The 23266-nt window shown below is 37.9% G+C and overlaps 1 pseudogene; it reads right to left on the bottom strand.

The window, feature by feature from the left end:
- Positions 1 to 22903, bottom strand: part of LOC120248264 — a 132426-nt pseudogene extending 109523 nt beyond the window's left edge.
- Positions 22904 to 23266: the final 363 nt, after the last annotated feature.

The following is a 23266-nucleotide window of genomic DNA, read 5'->3' as shown; positions in this document are numbered from 1 at the left end:
TGTCCAAGTAATCCTGAATAGCATGTCTTCTTCCAGATTCCCAGCCTATTTTCCCCCGTGTGTATGCATATTCTTACATGCATTGGTTGTGCAAACATTTGTTTGTATAAATCTCTTTATATATTACCTTAACTTTGTCAAATATATCATTATTGGCTATGATCTTTAATGAAAAAATTATCACCTAATCTCATTTCCTTCCCATATACACACATAACCTATTTTGATGGATCCTAGCAGTTGAGTTGAATTTTAGTAAAAAGCATAATTTAGTAGATTAGACCAGAAATACAAATGAATTCCTAACTCATCCCTCAGTTGTCTGCAAAAATGGAGGCAGATCATGATATGAAAGTATAAAAGTAATTTCTCTTTGGGTTTGGAAGCCATTTATTTTTTGCTTAATGTGCAAATATACATGTTTTTAAAGACTCAGATATCATAGTACTTTATTTCAAACTTCTTAACAAAAAGTAACGATGAAGATCTAACTCAGAGAAAACTTAGGATGGAGCACAAGTGCCACACTCTGACATTGGACATGGACTAAGTCCTCTGACGGTATCTAGCATCTCATTGTGGAGAGAAAGGCAGCAGAGTACACATATTAAATCTTGCAATCTCAGTGCTCACCACCCTGAGCTCATGAGTGAGGAGGTGTGGTATTCCTATGATTTTGACCTCTTTACAGAGAGAAATTATTCAAGATTCTTGGATTAGTCAACAAAGAAATCTTCCCCAAACAAGCTTAGCTGCTGCTCCAAGCAAGTAGGCTAGGAAAATGCACGTAGATTAAGAGGTGAAAATAGAAAATATGTATTCATTATCAATCTTCATAAAGATATTTAAAAGACATATAAAAGATAAAAAAGATTCCTCTGAAAATTTACAATGTTTGGAGTTCCAGCCTTACCAGATTGGATGATGGAATGTCGATAAAGCTAATTAAACATTTCCATAAGCCACAGAAGTAAAAAGGACCTGGAAGAATCCTCTGTTGACATTTAAATATCTACTATGCAAAGTGGAAAGCAAGATTTGCATCCAACAACGCCACCTGGTTAATCCAGAAGACTTTATAACCTGTCAACTTGTTTTCATGCAATAGTGGATGTTTACGAAATTAGCTGGATATTGTCAGTGTTGTAATCAACATTTTTCTCTCATCTCTCTTGCATTGGAGTAACTCCATTGTAACAGATGTTTCTCTCTTTAGTGCTGAGGTAAAACTGCATGTATCTTGACATAGGCAGGCAGCTCTTGGCTTTGGGACATTAAGTCTTCCATCAGGTTATTCCTTCAGTTTCAGTCATTGGCCTAAATAGGACTGTTTTGTCCAAGCTCAACAACATGGTATCCAAACACTATTTCTCCATTAGTCACCTGGTTCCACACTCCAAAATGCAATTCAGACTTGGAAACGAATGTGTATCCATGACCTTTTAGGTCTAACATGGTCTGGTGAAAGCATATTGGAAGAGTGTTAGTCTCACCAACTCATTGGTGACCTTTGACAAATTACTTGACCCCAATGTGCTTCATTTTCCTTTCTACACAGGGAACAGGGGGTGATAATATATAGCTTCCTTCCTTATCTTTCAGGATTTTAAGGTTAAAATGAAGTAAATGTTATTTACACTTTGTTTTCACATGTTGATGCTGAAATGTCCGTGTCTGTGCTGGTAGAAACACGTCACCCCGTTTGTAAGAAAAATGTTGAAAAAGGATTTAGTAGAAACACAATTTACTCCATTTTTACTCGCTAGACCACATTTATTCCAATAAATGATGATACCTGGTATGTTTTAAAATGGTAAAAGCACAGGATTCAGAATTCAAAACTCGATTGAAATTCTGACACAGCTACTTTTAAGGTCTCTGCTTCATTTCCAGAGACTTTGCCAATGCCTAGCTCCATACATTTGGGCTTACTAATGCCCTTCCACCTCATACTTAGCCCAATAAAATTTAAGAGAAAATCTTGGCTGAGATGTGGAGCATTCTAACAGCAAGTTCTTACTCCCCAAATCCAGTGACTCATAAACATCAGCTGCGCTCCCACACTTTAGTTTGTCTAGCTCTTCGCAAATAAGGTCCAGGAAACAGGTTACTACTTAGGATATCCAGGGCAGATGTGCTTCAAGTCACAACTCTACCAAACTTGAAACCCTTCTGTATATGTAGTACAGTTTCCATTCAGGTCTAGAGTTCTAATGAAAACTCAACTCTGGCATATTTTCTGGAACACAGAATCATTTGTGAATGATAATGAGGCTCTGTATCCTGCTTTTTTTTTTTTTTCTATCCTCCTCCCTAAGACTGACTGCTTTCCCTCATAAATTATGGTCTGACAACTATTCATTCATCTGATGACCATTTCTGAATTCTCTAAAGTTGTACTCCAAATTCCAAATGGAAATCTTTGTATCAGACCATTTCCAGAGTCCTAATTTTGACTTTTAGGTCATCTGGACATGGATGGCCTGATCGCTGGAAACTCTGAGGTAAAAATTTAAACCTAGAACAATTCTCTTGTTTCTATTCCATTGTGATTTATGAATATCCTAGAAAGCAAAAACTTCTCCCAGACATTCCACAACATGCATTGATTATCTACTATATGTCAAGCGTAGTGTCTGGATGGAGTTATAATGAATTAACATTTATTTAATATGTGCTATGTATTAGGATTATTCTCAGTATTTTATTTTCATCATCACAACAACCACATGAGTAGGTATTTTTCCAATTTCTATTTTACAGATAAGAGGCACAATGAGGTTAAATTACTTGGCTGTGATCACATGCCTAGCTAGTGGCAGAGCTAGGATCTGAATGTGGACAGGCTGACTTCAGAGCCCATGTTCCTAAGTGCTGTGCTATCCTGAGCCCAGGGAAGTGATTAAATATTGTTTCCTGAGGAAGAGTTACGATGGCAGAGCAGAAGGGGGACCCTGGGCTTTCCTCTCCCTCAATACAGCTGTGTTGAGGTCAGGTCACCTGGAACACCCAGGAAGTCAGTGTGCAGAGTGGCAGATGGAGGGAGACAGCTTGGCAGATGTGATGGCATTGGAAGTGAAAGGGGAAAGAAAAATGGCAATGCTGTGGAGGGGAGGAAACCCTTTCTGTGGCGAGACAAAAGGGAGACAAAGAGGGAGGGGCTGAGAGAGTGCAGCATTGAGTTTGCACTCTGGACCACAGACTGGGGAGTGAGAAGTACTGAGTGTCCCAGGTTTTTTGCTTTGTTTGTTTTTATTTTTGCAAACAGTGTTTGCAGCTCAAACTTTGAGGTTTTAGAAGCGTGCAACTTTCTTTAGCTTGGAACTGTGGCGTGCACTCCTGGGGAGGAGGAAGCTGACCCTGGAGTGTATTGTGTGCTGTAGAGATTTGCAGGGTGCACTGAGAGAGAACATTCCCCTTCCTGGAGTCTTTTGGAAGAGGATTTATTGCCTCCCCAAGGACAAAAGACTCTGCAAGTGTCAGTAAAAAGCCTTTCATCAGCAGGGGACAGAGGCGCACCCAGAGGAAATATAACCTTTGCTGCGGAAGAGGTGCTACACCATAGATTCTGTGCAATGTGCAGGTGTGCACCTGTGTTACAGGGACAGAGTTCTAAAGACACACCAAGGAAAGGCTCTACTCTGGAGCAGGGGAGCATATCTGCATGGTCCTTGGTCTTTTAAGACTTTGGATTTTGAATCCCGGCTGCACACCAAAGGAAAAATGCAGGAGAGTTGTGTCACAGGGCATGCTGGCTGCCCTCACTATTCTGTGAGAACTGCCTGAACAGCAGAGGGTGTGAGGTCTCCTGTCTGAGGACGACTAACTAGGGTGGCACCATTTTCCATCCAACACCAACATGGAGGTACTTCAGAGAGCAACACAGTGGCCCCCAGTGGAGGCAGCACTCATTTACACCAAATCCTGCCCTCCACACCCATGCCTGGCAGCTGCTTATTTACTGGAGAAAGACTGACTCTGAGCCAATGCAGCAAACTTCTCCAGAAGACTAACACAGCCAACACCCCCCATGCACCAAGTGTACTGAAAACTGAGTGCTTCAAAATGACACCTACAGTTCTTTTTACTTTTTTTTATTTCTAATTCTTTTTTTTTTTTCTTTTGGAATCAGGCTCATAGTTTCTTGTTTGTTTTTTTCCATTTCCTTTTCTCTTTTTTGAATTAGGCTTTTTAAGATTTCTCTTTTTACTTAAAATTTTTTTTTCATTTCTTTTTCTTTGGAATAAGCCTTATAAGTTTTTGATTCTCTGTTTCTTACTGTTTTTGTTGTTGTTTCCTTTCCTTTTCTCTTTTTCTGGGATCAGGCTTTTTCCCACCCTTTTTTCTGGGCTTACTCCAACAAATAAAAGCATAGCTAGTTAAAGAAGCAAGCCACTCTGAAAACAAGGAGGAGCTCTGTGAGGACTGACCAGTGGGAAAGAGCAGCCAAAACACAAAAGCAGAGTGCATACAGTATACAGCAGAAACACTTCCTGAAGCTCTTGACCCCTTTTAAATATAGCAGTACTCCCAAGTTTAGGAAACATAACAAGCTTTTAAAACACACAAAAGATAGAAACTTAGCCAAGATAACAATATAGAGGAATTCTCCTCAAAAGAAAGGTCAGGACGAAATCATATCTAGTGACTTGCTCAAACCAGACACAAGCAATATATCTGAATAAGACTTTAGAACAGCAGTTATAAGACTATTAGCTGGGCTTGAAAAAAACCATAGAAGACATGAGAGAAACCCTTGTTGCAGAGATTAAAGACGTAAGAAACAGTCAGGATGAAATAAAAAATGTTATAACTGAGATGCAAAACAAACTGGATACAGTGACAATGAGGATTGAAGAAGCAGAGGAGAGAATAGGTGATATAGAGGATAAAATTATGGAAAATAGTGAAGATTAAAAAAAGAGGAAAAAGAAACTATTAGATCATGAAGGGAGACTTAGAGAACTGATTCTATAAAATGAAAAAGTATCTATATCATAGGAATCCCAGAAGAAGAAGAGTGGGGAAAAGGGCAGAAGGTTTATTTGAATAAATTATAGTTGAGAACTTCTTCAATCTGGGGAAAGAAACAGATCTTCAGGTCCAATAGGCACACAGAATTGCCCTCAAAATCAACAGATCAGGTCAACACCATGACATATCATAGTGAAACTTGCAAAATAAAAACATAAAGAGAGAATTCTGAAAGCAGCTAGAGAAAGAAGGTCCTTAACTCAGAAGGGTAGACAGATAAGGTTAACAGCAGACATATCCACTGAAACTTGGCAGGCCAGAGGGACTGGCAGGCAATATTCAACGTGCTGAATAGGAAAAATATGCTGCCTGCCAAGAATTCTTTATCAGCAAGGTTGTCATTCAGATGGAAGGAGAGACAGAGTTACCCCAAAAAACAAAAAGTAAAGGAGTTCATGACTATTAAGCCAGCCCTGCAAGAGATTTTGAAGGAAAGTCTCACAGTGGAGAAAAAAAGAAGACCAAAGCAACATACAAAGGACCAGAAAACATCACCAGAAACACCAACTTTACAGGTAACACAATGGCACTAAATTCATATCTTTAATAATCGCTCTGAATGTAAATGGACTAAATGCTCTAATCAAAAGACATAAGGTATCATGATGTATATTAAAAAGACTTGAGATCTATCTATATGCTGCCTATAAGAGACTCACTTTAGACCTAAAGACTATTGAAATTGAGGAGATGGAGAACCATCTATCATGATAATGGAGGCCAAGAGTAACCATACATAGATCAGAAAATTTATATTTTATTTTATTTTTTAAATGTTTTATTTATTTCTGAGAGAGAGAGCGCGCACGCGCGCGAGAGAGAGAGCATGAGCAGGGAGAGTCAGAGAGAGAGGGAGACACAGAATCTGAAACAGGCTCCAGGCTCTAAGCTAGCTGTCAGCACAGAGCCCAACACGGGGCTCGAACCCACGAACTGTGAGATCATGACCTGAGCCGAAGTCAGATGCTTAACCGACTGAGCCACCCAGGTGCCCCAGAGAAATTATATTTTAAAACAAAGACTGTAACAAGGATGAAGAAGGGCGTCATATAAATAAGGGGTATATCCATCAAGATCTAACAATTGTGAATATATATACCTGCAACTTGGAAGCACCCAAATATACAAATAATTAATCAGAAACATAAAGGAACTAATTGATAATAATACCATAATAAAAGGAGACTTTAATACCCCACTTACAGCAATGGATGGATCATCTGAGCAGAAAATCAACAAGGAAACAATGGCTTTGAATGACACACTAGACCGTATGAACTTAACAGATATATTCAGAAAATTTACACATTCTTCTCGAGTGCACATGAAACATTGTCCAGAATAGATCACATACTGGGTCACAAATTAGCCCTCAAAAGGTATAAAAAAATCGAGATCATACCATGCATATTGAGATCACAATACGATGAAACTTGAAAGTAGCCACAAGAAAATTTTTGAAAGTCCTCAAACACATGGAGGTTAAAGAATATCCAACTAAAGAATAAGTGGGCTAACCAGAAATTTAAGGAAGAAATTAAAAAATACATGAAAGCAAATGAAAATGAAAACATGATAGTTCAAACCCATGAGATGTAGCAAGTTCAGTCTTAAGAGGAAAGTACATTGCAATTCAGGCCTATCTAAGTAAGCAAGGAAGGTCCCAAATGCACAACCTAACCTTAAAGGTAAAGGAGCTAGAAAAGTAGCAGCAAATAAAGCCTAAAGCCAGCAGAAGAAGGGAACTTATAAAGCTTAGATCAGAAATAAATGATATAGAAACAAAAAACACAGTAGAACAAATCAGTGAAACTAAATGCTGGTTTTTTGAGAGAATAAACAAAATTGATAAATCCCTAGACAGATTCATCAAAAAGAAAAGAGAAAGGACCCAAAGAGATAAAATCACAAATGAAAGAGGAGAGATCACAACAAATACCGCAGAAATACAAACAACTATAAGAGTAAACTATGAAACATTACATGCCAAAAAACTGGGCAATCTGGAAAAAATGGACGGATTTCTAGAAACTCACACACTACCAAAACTGAAACAGGAAGAAATAGAAAATTTGAACAGGCCAATAGCCAGCAAAGAAATTGAATCAGTTATCAAAATTCTCCCAACAAACAAGAGTTCTGGTTTAGATGGCTTTCCAGCATAATTCTACCAGATATTTAAAGAGTTAATCCTCTTCTTCTCAAACTGTTCCAAAAAATAGAAATGGAAGGAAAGCTTCCAATATCATACCATGCATATTTCCATGCATATTTTCATTCTTTAAAGCCAGCAAAACCTTGATTCCAAAATCAGACAAATACTCCACTGAAAAGGAGAATTATAGGCCAGTATCCCTGATCTGGATGCAAAAATTCTCAACAAGATCTTAGCAAATTGAACTCAACAGTACATTAAAAATCACTCACCATGATCAAGTGGGCTTTATTCATGGGCTGCAGGGCCATTTCAATATCAGCAAAACAATCAACATTATACATCACATCAATAAAGAAAGGACAAGAACCACATAGGCCTCTCAATAGATACAGAAAAAGCATTTGATAAAATACAGCATCCGTTCTTGATTAAAAAAAAAAAAAAGACAACCTTTAAGACAGTATGGATGGAAGGAACTATCTCAACATCATAAAAGCCATGTATGAAAGAACCATAGCTAGTATCATCCTCAATGGGAAACACTGAAAGCTTTCCCTGTAAGTTCAGGAGAACAACAGAGATGTCCAGTCTCACCACTGTTGTTCAACATAGTACTGGAAGTCTTAGCCTCAGCAATCAAATAACAAAAATTAAAAAAAGGCATACTAATTGGCAAAGAAGAAGTCAAACTTTCACTCTTTGTAGATGACATGATACTCTACATGGAAAACTCAAAAGAACCCACTAAAAAAACCCATTAGATCTGATATGTGAATTCAGCAAATTCACAGGATATAAAATCAAAATACCGGAATCAGTTGCATTTCTATATACCAATAATGAAGCAGCAGAAAGAGAAATCAAGGAATCAATTCCATTTATAATTGTACCAAAAACCATAAGATATCTAGGAATAAACCTAACAAAGAGGTTTATTTTCATTTTATTTTTCATCTGCATGCTGAAAAATACAGGAAGCTTATGAAAGAAGTTGAAGAAGACACAAAGAAATGGAAAAACATTTCCATTCTCATAGATTGGAAGAACAAATATTGTTCAAAGTGTTGATACTACCTAAGCAAAGCAATCTACACATTCAATACATTCCCTAGCAAAATAATGTCTGCTTCTTCACCGAGCTGGAACAAACAATTTTAAAATTTGTATGTAACCACAAAACCCAAAGTAATGTTGAAAAAGAAAACCAAAGCTGGAGGCATCACAGTTCCATACCTCAAGCTATGTTAGAAAGCTGTAATCATCAAGACAGTATGGTACTGGCACAGAAACAGACTCATAGAGCAAAGGAATAGAATAGAGAACCCATAAATGGACCCACACATGTATGGCCAACTAATCTTTGACAAAGCTGGAAAGAGTATCCAGTGGGGGAGGGCGGTCTTTTCAGCAAATGGTGCTGGGAAAACTGGACAGCGACATCCAGAAGAATGACAGCGGACCACTTTCTTATGCCATACATACACAAAAAAATTCAAAATGGATGAAAGACCTAAATATGAGACAGGAAATAATCAAAATCCTAGAGGGGAACACAGGCAGAAACCTCTCTGACCTTGGCCACAGTACTTCTTACTAGATAAGTCTCTGGAGACAAGAAAAATAGAAGCAAAAATGAACTATTGAGTCCTCATCAAGATGAAAAGCTTCTGTACAGGAAGGAAACAATCAACAAAACTAAAAGACAACTGATGGAATAGGAGACGATATTTGCAAATGACATATTGTTAGTATCCAAAATCTTTAAAGAATATAACAAAGTCAACATCCAAAAACGAATAATCCAGTGGAGAAATGGGCAGAAGACATACATAGACACTTTTGCAAAGAAGACATACAGATGGCTAAGAGACACATGAAAAGATGCTCAACGTCACTCATCATCAGAGAAATACAAATCAAAACCACAATGAGATACCACCTCACACCTGTCACAATGGCTAAAGTTAACTTAGAAAACAAGTGTTGGTGAGGATGTGGAGAAAGGGGAACGCAGTTGGACTCCTGATAGGAATGTAAACTGGTGCAGCCACTCTGGAAAACAGTAAGGAGTTTTCTCAAAATTTTAAAATAGAACTACCCTATTATCCATCAATTGCACAACTTGGAATTTATCCAAAGGAAAATATGCTAATTCAAAAGGGCACATGCACCCCAATGTTTATAGCAGTGCTACCAATAAACAGAGAAACTATGGAAAGAGCCCAAATGTCTATGAACTGACAAGTAGATAAAGAAGATGTATACACACACACACACACACACACACACTAGAATATTACTTAGCAATCAAAAAGAATGAAATCTTGCCATTTGCAACAATGTGAATGGAACTAGAGTGTATTAATGCTAAGTGAAAGAAGTCAGAGAAAGACAAATACCTAATGATTTCACTCATGTGGAATTTAAGAAACACAACAGATGAACATGGGGAAGGGAAGGAAAAATAAGATAAAAACAAAGAGGGGCAAACCATTAGAGACTCTTTAGTACAGAGAGCAAACTGAGAGTTGCTAAATGAGGGGTGGGAAGAGGGATGGGCTAAATGGATGATGGACATTAGGGAGGGCACTTGTTTGGGTGAGCACTCGGTGTTATATGTAAGTGACGAATCGCTGGGTTCTACTCTTGAAACTAATACTACACTGTATGTTAACTAATTTGAATTTAAATGCATAAATTAAATTAAAAACATATATATTATTTCCTGGGAAGAAGTAATGTTTGCTAAAGGATTTCAGGAGTAAGTAGAAGTGGCCCAGGCAATACACTGGGGAAAGAGTATTGCTGAAAGACAAGACCATATGCAGAGTATGTGAGTGTGAGAGTTACCTACATGGTTTGGGAAGTATGAGAAATTTAGCACAGTGCAAAGGTATGGATTGAAAGAGCAATGGCATATAACTCTGGAAAGATGCAAAGGAACAAGAAGAGTCATGCCTAACATCTTACCTGTTTGAGATTTATCATGATGTTAATGAGGAAAAATCATACAATTCCAGCCCAGGAGTGATAGATAGTACCACCCTTAGACACAGGCGAGATGGAGCCCTGTGACTGGAATTTAGGAGAGAGATCTGAGCACTGCATTCACAATTCTGTGTCATTAAAATTAGTAGGGATCAGTTTCACAAAGAAGAATGTGTATACCATATACTATAATATGTGAGAAATCATAGAAATCATGAAAAGGTTTTAAAGGAGAAGGAGAGTTAACCTATGTCAAATGCTGTGATATGTCAGAACAAAACCTAAGAATTGAAAATTGCCAGTGAAGAGCATTGAGAGCAGAAAGCAAACTGGCAGTAGCTGAGGCATAAATAGAAGATAAGTAATTAGAAACTGTGAGATTAAACTGCTTTTCCCACAAGTTTGGTAGTGGGAGTAAAAGGTTTTCTGCTGAGTGTCATTCTGACAATATGGCAGTGTTTGAGAGAAGCAAGAGTTCAGAAAAGATAATGTCATTTTCAAGGTTAGAGTGGTGAAGGATGTTTATATTCCGAGTGCAAAGAGATAGAAGGTAAGGCTGAAGACATAGGGGAGAGAGTGTTGATGACTAATGGCGTTAAGAGAAGAGTGGATCCAGAGCACATATAGACGGACTCACTTATGTTAGAAGAAAAACTGTTGCATGAAATTGGAGAGAAAGAAAATGAATGGATGTGAATACTCGCCTAGTAGAAATTTTTTTGGTTGCAACTAAGTACAACCCGTTCAAACTAGTTTAAACAAAGGGGATGTGGGGGTAACATAAGCTTCAGAGGTATCTGCTAGGATCTCAAAGGAGGAGACCCACCTTACTAGGGACTGGAAAGAGAAGCCAAGGTCTTATCAAGATCCAAAATCACTCTCTTCAGGGCTGTAGTTTCTTCATCTTTGCTTCCTCGGGTACCCCTGCTTCAATACCATGGCCTCTGCCTTTCCATATGCACATGGCTCCTAAGCATACATATGACAGTTCAAAGCATCATCCAAGACTGCCTATGATCCCTGAAACCAAATTTCAAAATAATAGAAAAGATAATCTAATTGGCCCAACTTGAGTTATGGGCTGACACAGCCATCTGTAGTCAGGGAAACAATTAGAGTTGTGTTACTGAACAAAAAAGAACACTTCAGCAACAAAGAATCCATCTCTGCAAATTCTGAGCCTGCATCTAAAACCCCCATCCCTGACTCAAATTATTTATTATTTACCATGTAGGTAGGTTTGTTAGTGAGGGAGGAATAAGAATTGAAAACAATTCCTGTCATATAGCTTTTATTTAATTATTGAGTTAAGGCAGTTTCCTACTTAGTGTGATTATGGCAATGTTATATGAAATAATTTTAATGAGGGTAAAAAAAGTTAAAAGTGGCACTTTTGGGAAATGGAGCTGGATTTCTATTACAGCCTATGAAATTTCAGTAAGACAGCATTGGGTTTCCAGCTAAGAGTAAACACCATGAATCTATCCTGGTGCCAATTCAAATTATTGTCTGTATAGAAATTCTTGGCAGACAGGGTGTAAGAAGGGGCTGAATTGAATGAATGGACTAATCCTGGGTTAGGAAGTTTTGGGGTGTATTGTAGAATTTTAAGTTTGTTTAGAAGAAATAATAGATAAGCCAGTGAGATTTTAGTGATCTAGTGGTATAAGTAATGAGGTTTTAGGGGACTGAGAGTCAGAAAGAGTGGGAGAGAGAGAGAGAAGGGAGAAGAAAAAAGGAATAAAAAAGGAAATCATGAACTTAGTAAATGATGTGTAAGCATAACAGTGTGAAACAGCCTGGTGGAAGTTGTGGTAGAGTTTATATTTGGAATGTTGGGTAATTCTTAGCAATACTGGTTCCAAGTTATGACCATGGGTATAGTTGGCTGCAGTAAGTTGAGGCGCAGGTGACTGATATTAAGAAAGGCAGTAAATTGTGATACAAGGCTACTGGATACATGAGCATAGATGTTGAAACTGTCTTGAATGGTAGTGTAATTTAGGGGTGAAAAAAGACTTGAGCCAGGTGCAACAAATAGTGTCTGACTGGGAAGCCTTAGATACCAGCATTGAGGTAGAAGGTAGAACAGCATAACACCATAAACCTAAAGAAGAAATGTTTATATTAGTGGGGTGGAATACTGTCTTTGTAGAGGAGAGGTACAATCCTAACACTCTTTCCTTCTAGCCTGCAAAGTGTAGAATTTTGGATAATGAGCAATCCCCATTTAATGATATAACAGGGGAAGCAGAAATTTTCACATGATCAGATTTTGACTTTAACAAAAATCAGTAGGTTAGAATAGTTGGTTTCTTTATTATGAAATTGAATTGTATTTGGCTTATGTAGAATGGGATCAAATCAGGAAATTGTTAGGAAGTGGAAAGAGTATCAATAATAATGAAAATTAATATTTTAGATACTTCCTATAACCCAGACACTTCCAAGAATCTTAAATGTAATGTTATCTCATTTTTAATCATCACAAGTACCCATGCAATATAGACTATTTTTCCTGTTTTACAGATAAGAGAACAGAGACATCCAAGGGTTAAGCAACTGGCCCAAACGTGTGAAGATAGTAAGAGGCAAAAACCACATGATTCAAGCCAGAAAGTCTGGTACCCAAACATCCTCTTAACTGCTATGCGATAATGATGGAAAGAGGCAGATTAGAAGAGAGAAGACCAAATGTAGGAACTCAATTACGGAAGTGAGGTGAAGACTGGAGGGACTTGCATTTTGGCCAGTAGTACAAGATTACAGCAGTTCCAGGCATAGACTATTTATTTGGTTATCACGTTCCCTGAGAATGTAAGTGCCTTGTAACAGATGCACCGATTATACCTCAAAACCTGCAGGCTGTAGAGTTTTCTCAGGGTTTCATAGAAACCCTTGCTGAGAAAAACTCACATACATCAAGAGGGGTATTACATAACTCAGAGGGAAAGGGATAGGGAACCCTAATTCTAGTGCAAGTGTGTACAATTAATTGTTTAAGGAAATGTTACCCTCAAGAGAGGCTCTAATCCCTTCTCCAAATATGAGTTCAAATATTGAAACACCTTTGAAAGAATTCCAGTCTAGTTGTGCATCTAACTAAATTACTGGACTTACCTTTCCTCTTCTTCCTTTCCTTAAATGGCTGTCAGAGGTTTTTACATCTCATGAAATGACTCTAGGTTGGTTAAAACACATAATCTCTGTGAACATTAGTGCCCTCACTCACAAAATACACACACAAAAATATAATAATACAAATATCAGAGTCATAAGGGAAAGTATCAAAACATACATATGAAAATTATTGGAAAACTCAAAGAGACTAAGTGAATAGACGTTGCTCCTGTTAATAAATAATAATATCTTTCACATTTGGATCACTTGTGATATATCCAGAATTTTATTGTTATTTATACTTATAATCTCATTAAAACCTTATCACAATTTTTAAACATGAGTTTTACAGTATATCTACTTTATACATGGCAAAATTATGCTTAAATGCCAAACATTAAATCATGGAGTGGGATCCACTTTGACATCAAAGCAATGTTCTTAATATATACTGTTCTCTTAATATTAGTGAATATTTTAGGTGACTATCAGTGCTACATGACAGTAAGCGTAATTATTATTCCCTTTGGTGTAGCCATATTTCAAAATATGGAGCCCCTAGATATGTGGCTTAAATATAAACCATATAGTGAGAGAAAGGGAAAAATATTGTAAAGCCTAGAATAATCATTATTTCCAATATTATCTTTTATTTCGGCCCCAACTGTGTAAGCCTTCGTACAAGTTGTATTGTATTTGGAGTTGTATTTTGTGTGACTATAGTTGTCAGCCCAAGACAGTTTTGATCTGTGCTATTACCTTTTACTCCCAAAAGCTTCCTGATTTGGACAACCAGCGATCTGAACACCCTACTTTAATGTTTCTCACTAAACCTAGAGGTCTAGACCCTATCATTGCTGCTACCACGACCAGACTCTGGTTGTACTCATACACATGACACAGTCTCAGAGTCAGTAGAATATCCATCCTCTGAGTATGATGCAACATTTACAAAATGCGTCCTGTATTCTACAGCTCTTCTAGTAGGCACTTAGATTAATTTACACTGGAAAAAGTCAGAAACCATGAAGAATAAAGAACACTAATTCACATCCTTGCATTCTTATATAAATGTGATTTAGGGGCTCCTGGGTGGCTTAGTCGGTTAAGCGTCCGACTTCCGCTTAGGTCATGATCTCGCAGTTAGTGGGTTCGAGCCCCGCGTCGGGCTCTGTGCTGACTGCCAGCTCAGAGCCTGGAGCCTGTTTCAGTCTGTGACTCCCTCTCTCTCTGACCCTCCCCTGCTCACACTGTCTCTCTCTCTCTCTCAGAAATAAAAAAAAAAAAAATTTAAAAAGGAGTAAATGTGATTTAAATATTTTTTTCTATCAAATGTTAATTTCAGTTAATTTTGTACTACATTGTTAATATGGAGTAACCTATCTCTAGTGATACATTTTCTTTTTTTTAATGTTTATTTTCCAGAGAAAGAGAGAGAGAGATAGAGAGAGGGAAAATGAGTGGGGGGGGGGTGGGGGGGCACAGAGAGAAGGAGACCAGGATCCAAAGTGGGCGCTGCGCTGAGAGCAGTGAACAAACGCTGGGCTCAAACTCATGAACCATGAGATCATGACCTGAGCAGAAGTTGGTCGCTTAACTGGCTGAGCCACCTTGGCGCCCCTTTGGTGATACATTTTCTAAAATAAAATGTCATATTTAAAAATTTTTTTTTCACACTCACAAAATTACTCTGACTTTATGCTGAGTTTTGAACTTTTCCTTGTACAGTCTTTGCATGGTTAAAACTGTAATCTCTATCACCTAACTCAGTACAGTTCACATCTTACAACACTTAAAGTTTCATCGTGTCACCTTAAAGATACTGTTATCTTTTCTTATTCTATAATTATCATATACTTTAAATATACTGATGACAAGGCTTTTAAAAGTAGAACTCAGGGTAATTAACAAAAACATTGAAACCCAGTTTGAATTTTAATTGCTTTTTGAAGGCTTCACAGTCAGAAAGAGTTTACTCAATTCTTCAAGTTAGAAAGATTAAATTAGAATGATGGTTTCTGTCAACATAAAAGAATATAGATCGAGCGCCTTCAACAACACTGTTTTCTCCAAACAGAAAAAAAAAATACCAAGAAAGTTAAGAGCAACTCTTTAGACAAAGTACCTTTGAACTGTTGAAATACAGATAAGCTCCTAAGAAGAAGTTAAATAATATTTAGCAATACAATAATTAACACTTGGATAGATTTTGAAAAACACAATTCTGTTTTTTCTGAGTTTGATACACAGAGCTTTCCAGTAGAGGGCTCCACAAGACTGAAGGATGTTCTATTCCACAGAAATGAGGAGGTTCCTCTTATGAAGCCATTTTATGATTATACCCAACATAGTAAACTGTATTTTGAAACTCCACCCTTAGCATTTTCCACAACCCCCTACAGTAGACTGAGACTTTTAAAATGGTAATCCAGTACTGATTACAGTGGGATCATTAGTTTGATTTTAACACTCTAAGGCATATGTGAACTAGCTGGCTTCTCTGGACTCTTGTCTGGTGATACAAAGCCATCTACTGTCTGAACTGCAGGACGCTTGTGGACAAAAGGAGCTGTTTCCTTGGAAACGACTATGTGAAAGCTCTTGGAACATCTCCTCCCCAGGAGTTAATTTGTTTCAGATGGAGAAAGGTGATTACTTATGAGTCAGAGAGAGAGAGAGAGAGAGAAGCTTCTAGGGATTTTTTCCCCTATCATCACTCTTAATTTTTCAAAAATGTAGAGTAGATGGCAACAGCAAGAGCAAATATCAATGACCTTGTCGCGATGTAAAATTATTCCTCTACAGCAGTTTTTACCAATCTGTAAAAGAGACAGAGTAAGAATAGAAAAGGAAAATTTCCTAATTGAACCGAAGTAATCCAAAGTGTGCTGCCCACCCTTTCCAGTTTCCCAACTTGCTGGACGCTGTCCAATGCTCTGCTTGTAAACTTAATGTTGATCATTATAAAGCTCAGATGTTTACCACTTGGGTAGAATTACCTATAAAATATAACGACCTCATTTAATAAAGATGGAATTTCTAACTTAGTGTTCCAGTCCACAGCTGACGCTTTTATCTATTTGTCACAAAGAAGGACGTAAAATATCAATAATTGTCTTGCAAAGATACTTCCTTTTCAAAAATGCCATGTAGCAAGTAGCTTAGTTCAGTTACTTAGGTCCATTTGTAATTGGTTTGTTTTGGAAAGTACAATAAAAATTAACTATATAGCACACATGGAAGGTCCATATTAAAATATACAGATTATATGGCAGCTTTTCTGAAATTTCTTTTTGAATGTCTATGAAGTAAGTTTGACTACACAGTTTTTGGCCTAAAACACTGGGTTTTGATCTCCTATTTGTATAAGAACTTATCTTATCTATATTGATACCAACCACTTTCTTCAACTAATGCCCTGTTTTCTCTGGCTCTTTTATACTTTTTCATTCATGTTTAAATGTGGGCCTTTCCCAAAGTTCTTTTGAGATTCTGACTTTGATCATTTCAAACATCTTTCAGTATAACTCATATACAAATTTCATCCTAAAATAATCACCAGTAGCTTTGATTTGTCACCATGTCGTTTTGTTGATACCTTGCCTTGAAAACTCCAAAAAACAATACTTGTCTTTTCATGCTTCTCCTTTTGAATTTAATATTTCTAATGTTGTTTCACTATTTTTCCAGTATCCCAAGGTTGAATCCTTGCAAGTGTCTTATCTCTCTCAAGACTCCCACATAAAGTCAGTTGATTTAAAAGAAAAAAATTCTGTCACTTCTTCTTTACCTTATTCTCCCACATCTTTATTCTATCACCTTTGCTCATTCTTTTCCTCCTGTACTTTTACATGGTCTTGAAGTAGTACATTTTATGCCTTTCCCTATTCATTCATCTTATATATTACTCTCAGCAGAACTTCCTAAAGTACTGCTTGGTTCCCTTCATGTACCTGATTTGACTAAATAAAATATAAATCTTAACTTGACTTTGCAGGCCATTTATGATGTTGAGAACCTCAATATACTGTTCCAAATTCGAACCTTCACATCATCTTCATGCACAGTGTGCTCCAGAGAATTTACATAAGTAAATTTCCTTTTCCTCAAAATCACCATGAAATTCCCTACCTCTCTGCGTTTCTTATGCTATTCCTTCCATTAAGAATACGTTTTAATTTCCTTTCTTCTACTTGAGTCTATTTATCTGAAATTTCTCCTTTTTCAGGGCCCTTGTTGTTGTAGTTAATTATGATTGTTTGACAACTTACTCCAAGATTATCAGCTGAAAAGAAACTAACAATTACTATCTCGTAAATTCTTTGCCTCAGGAACTCTGGGCATAATTTGTGGATGTCTGTGTCTTCAGTGTCTCCCTCTAAGCTGTAATCGAGGTGTCAAGCAGGGCTGCAGTTATCTCAAGGCTTGATTGAGGGCTCATCCTAGCAAGTGTCTTCCTCAGTGCCCATCACCCACTTTCCCCTCTCTCCCACCCTGCCCATCAACCCTCAGTTTGTTCTCGGTATTTGAGTCTCTTATGGTTTGCCTCCCTCCCTCTCTGTTTGTAACTATTTTTACCCTTCCCTTCCCCCATGGTCTTCTGTTAAGTTTCTAAAGTTCCATGTAGGAGTGAAAACATATATCTGTCTTTCTCTGACTGACTTATTTCACTAGCATAATATCCTCCAGTTCCATCCACATTGCTGCAAGTGGCAGGATTTCATTCTTTCTCATTTCCAAGTAGTATTCCATTCCATACAAACCACATCTTCTTTATCCATTCATCAGTTGATGGACATTTAGGTTCTTTCTATAATTTGGCTATTGTTGAAAGCACTGCTATAAGCATTGGGGTACATGTGCTCTTACGAATCATCACTCCTGTATCCTTTGGATAAGTTCCTAGTAGTGCTATTGCTGGGCTGTAGGGTATTCTATTTTTAATTTTTTGAGAAACCTCCACACTGTTTTCCAGGGTGGCTGCACCAGTTTGCATTCCCACCAACAGTGTAAGAGGGTTCCCATTTCTCCACATCCTCCCCAGCATCTGTTGTTTCCTGAGTTGTTAATTTTAGCCACTCTGACCAGTGTGAGGTGGTATCGCAGTGTGGTTTCAATTTGTATTTTTCTGATGATGAGTGACGTTGAGCATCTTTTCATCTGTCTGTTGGCCATCTGGCTGTCTTCTTTAGAAAAGTGTCTGTCTTCTGTATGGAGGCTGCCCTCAGTTCTTTGCCTCTGCATAGGGCCCCTCCCATGACGGCAGCTTGCTTCGTGAGAGAAATCAAGTGAGAGACTAGAGAGACTGAGCAAGGCAGAAGCCAGTGTCATTTTGCAATGTAATCTCAGAAATGACATCCAGTCACCTTTGTGGTATTCTGTCCATTAGCCAAAAGTCACTCAAGGGGAGGAGATTACAGAAGGATGTTCATTAGATGCTATTTACCAGTTTGCTCTCCTTAATTGTCACCCTTTTCTTGTTTCTCTCAGGAAATACAAACTTACTTTGTTGGTATTTGAATTCTGATATTAGTCAATTGGTTCTCCTCTTGTGTCACTAACCACTCTTCTCTTTTTATTAGAGTACCTTCCTACATACTAGCTATTGACTATAATATACCTAATTCTCAATTTATTTCTACCACTCTGTTTTTTATTATTTATTTATTATGAATTTATGTATTTATTTTACAGTTTATTTATTTTGAGACAGTGAGAGCGTGCACGTGAGCAGAGAGGGGCAGAGGGGTAGAGAGAGAGAATCAAACACAAGCTCTGGGCTTTCAGAGCAGAGTCCAACGTGGGGCTCCATCTCACAAACTGTGAGCCCAAATCAAGAGTTGGAAGCTCAACTGACTGAGCCACCCCTGCACCCCAATCTACCACTATATACTGTGTTTAATATTTTTGACTAAATATTGCTGAATGGTTCCTATCTCTGTCATAATCTCACTTAACAGGAGTACTTTCTGAGTCAAACTCTTAACTTCAAATATCATGAACACTCTAACCAGAAAAAGCAACATAAACTTCCAAAACACCCAATGGAAGAAAACTGGTAAAATGATCCAAATTTTATTTTTTCTTACTGGACTCTTGGTATGCCATTGTGGTTTTTAAACAGTGGAATGTTTTTAAACAAAGTTCTACTACAACAAAATATTCTTGAAGTCAAGAAATGGTTCTACTGGCATTTCATCTGTATTTGCATTCCTTTCCACAAAAAGCACTTAGAAATTGATGATTAGCACATGGTCCTGAGATAAGCTCACCACAGGGTTCCTGTCTTCTGCCATATAGATGCAAATCTTGTGCCCTGGAAAGTGACCTAAAATTCATAGTAACGAAGATTGGTTTATAAGGTAATACCCATTCTTACTTACTGAAACCTAGATCCAGACAATAATTTCATAAAACATAGTCTAACAGTGACTGGATGTAACATCGTCACCTCACAAAATGGGGAAAGGGACTAGGAGTTACTTACCACACATTTTATTAGTCAACACTCTACATTATTTCTATAAATTAGGCTGTACAATTCTTCATGCTTTTTAAAATATTTTACAAATACATTGTCTACATTAGATTATACTCTCTTACCAGAAGTGCTTTGCTTGCTTCAAGAGCGTCCAATACTGGCCATTACAAATGAATGTATATTATAAACAAGTGCCAAATGACAGTGATTTATTCTCTGCTTTGAACATAAATAATAAGTATGCATGCAAATTATGAATATATCATTATTCCAGTAATTTTTACTATCAAAACATAGTATCATCATGCTTGATTTTAATCATTGATAAGTTTTTCTTCAAAGACATGTTGTTTGGCAGGCCAGAGAAGTTGTTGATGATGCTACGAGACATTCAAAGAACAGCATTGCCGCACATGATACACAGAAGTGTCATAAATTAAAGGCACCGTCTTCTGCTGTTTAAATAAACTAGCATCTTAAAGGCCCCACAAAACATACACAGACTTCAGAAAATATTATATGTTTTTTTCTACAAAGGTAAGAGCTGTAAAATTTGATTCCAGGGGTGGGGGGTAAAAGAAGGAAACCACAAAATCTTTGAATTCCCTCTGAGATTAAGTTAGAATCCAGATCTTCCTGAATTCAATTCCTTTTAACATTTTGCATCAGATCTTTAGTTGATCTGGTTTCCCAAAAGATATAAGTTTCGCTTTCATAATTCATTCCCAGCTTGGCCTGGAATAAGATAGCTTACCTCCACATTCTTGGCAAGCGATATTTCTTTGCTGGAAGAAAAGTTCACCTCTTAACTGAATGTTTGGCTAGAGATCAGGAAAAAAATAAGATCCGATTTCTTTTACACTTGACTTCCTTTTTCATGTGACCCTTGCACAGAATTGTCTTTATTCTTCACTCTGTCAGCTGGAATATAATAAATTATGCCAGTTCCTGTTGATCTAGCACTCTTAGGAATTCTTAAACATATTCCACAAATAATGTATCTTTCAGTTCATTGAAATTTAGCAACTTGAGATTTCATTCATCCCAAACAAAGGATATGAAACGTGTCTTCTTTACTTCTTAAGAGGCCCACCTTACCAACTGCCTTTAAACTGCTATTTGATTTTCCAGGCTTCTAACTAGAGCCAATTTTCCTTCTTAACAATGTTGCTGACTCCTCCGTTTTAACCTTCTTTCTTTTCACCTTCTGGGTCTGCAAATTTTTCTCATCCAGTTTTTAAACTGCTGCTGCTTTCAGTATACACAAATTAACAATCCCCTACTAACTCTCCTTCCCTTACCTCTTCCCCGTCCCCCTGAACCACCTAGTCAAGAAGTGAAGGCATGGAGGGAAGAGGTGGAGAAAGGTGTGCATTCTAAATCACATTTGCATGAGGAGAGTGGTTATAATTGAGCCAGTTTAATATTAAATTCTTGCTATTCTAGTTTATATGTGAGGGAACTGAACTATCAATGTAAAATAAGCAAAAAAATTAGATTATTTCAATCTTAAGATGAAATAAGACAAACATATCAAGAATAATGGCATTCATTAAAATTTAGTGGGTTTGTTTGGGTTTTTTGTTTGTTTGTTTGTTTTTGGTTTTGGTTTTTTTTTGGTTGACAAAGTAGAATACAATATGAAAAATCTTCTGTTCTTGTTTATCTCAGATATCCATCTATATGTCTACATCTATGTATATATTGTTATATCTTTCAGTCATTCTCTCCGTCTTCTAGCAAGAGAACACCACTGCTCCACCATTGGTATTATGTATGTACCCCTTATGGTGTCTCGTATAAGGTCTTAAACATTGCAGGCTCTCAGATTCTTGTTTATTCACTTTGAAGTGAGTTTTTTTCTTTTTAATGTTTATTTATTTTTGAGAAAGAGAGAGACAGAGCGTGAGCAGGGGAGGGGAAGAGAGAGAGGGAGACACAGAATCTGAAACAGGCTCCAGGCTCTGAGCTGGTTGTCAGCACAGAGCCCAACACGGGGCTCGAACCAATGAACTGTGAAATCATGACCTGAGCTGAAGTTGGATGCTTAACTGACTGAGCCACCCAGGCGCCCCTGAAGTGAGTTTTTAAGTAAAAAATATATATGTATATAAAACAGAAGAATCTCTTGAAGTTTCAATAGGAACAAAGGTCTCTAAAGTGTTTTCAGCTGAATGTTTAGAGTGAGAAGGAAAATAAAGAAACCTACCAGTTAGAATCTAGTCAAGGAAACAGCTTTTTGCACCATCTATTTTAATGGGGAAAATTTAACAGAGGACTGGAGAACTACAGAGGCAATAAATAACAAACAAAACTGAGATAACACATAGATAGTAACTTCAAGGGGGCAGCCATCATCCATAGGGCTAATGGAACAAAAAAAGAACAGTTAGTCTTAGACTCCAGAAGCTTGGAGCAGGCTTCTCAAGGGGTTGAGACCCACAACTTCTAAGGATAAGTGTTGTCTTGTTGATGCTGTCACCTCAGAAATTCTGAAGAGGAAACTCAAGGAGCTGAATTCACACCTCTGAGAATCTGAGCACCAGGGGACTGGTGCTAGTGTACCCAATATGGCTATTTAGGTTATAAAACAATCAAAGTGAAAATTTTAAATCTATTATGACTGAACCAACTGCTGCTACCTGATGGGGATTAAGAGTCATTACTCAGGTGACACAGACAGGAATAGCAAACAAAAAGGAGGGAGTATTTCCCTTCTTCCTCTAGCTTTCCAAAAGCTCTCTTCATTGGCAGAACCTAATAGGAAACAGCTGGTGAAGCAAAAATGTGGTTTGTTGAGTCCCAACTACAGAATCACAAAAGTGAACATGGAAGACTATGAGAGATGATAACTTAATAACCAGCGCAAAAATGTTAGAAGGAACCCACTGAACAAGAAAGATATTCTACAGGACTGGAGCACATGGTCAGAGTATGTGTGTGATGATTTTTTTTTTTTTTTTGAGGTTCCAGAAAGCAATTTTATTTTTCTTCTTGTAAGTTCGTGGCCAGCGATAAATAGTGAGCGAGTCCCTGGTGGAGACATTGTGTGTGAGGGTCCCATCCCTCGGGGACCCAGAAATACCATCTGTTCCCACATCCGCCCCCACCTCTCCGTCCATCCCTCGTTCATCTCCCCTCTGCCCTGGGAGGCCTTGGGCCTTGCCAGCGATCTCCTAGCAACGTGCCCACGGTTGCCTTAGCGACCAAGAGTTCTACACGGGCCTCAAGGGCCAGCTGGGCCCAGTGACTCCTCTTACTTTCACCAGGAAGGTCCTGGAGACTCGGACCTCCACAGGCCCCTCCTGCCTACGCGGTGATGTGAACACACATGCATGCACGTACACACACTTCCTCCCCTTGTGATCCAACTACTCATTCTCACTCTACTCACACCCATACGCCAGACATACCCAGAGCCAAAGCCTTTGCTGGGCAACCCCAGACAGGCCCGGACAGGCGGAGACCACGGAGGCACCGGCACA

The sequence above is a fragment of the Hyaena hyaena genome, unplaced genomic scaffold, assembly GCF_003009895.1.
Source record: "Hyaena hyaena isolate Hyena2069 unplaced genomic scaffold, ASM300989v1 scaffold_574, whole genome shotgun sequence".
NCBI lineage: Eukaryota > Metazoa > Chordata > Mammalia > Carnivora > Hyaenidae > Hyaena > Hyaena hyaena.
The sequence above is the reverse complement of the archived record's forward strand: the minus strand, read 5'-3'. Positions and strand labels throughout refer to the sequence as shown.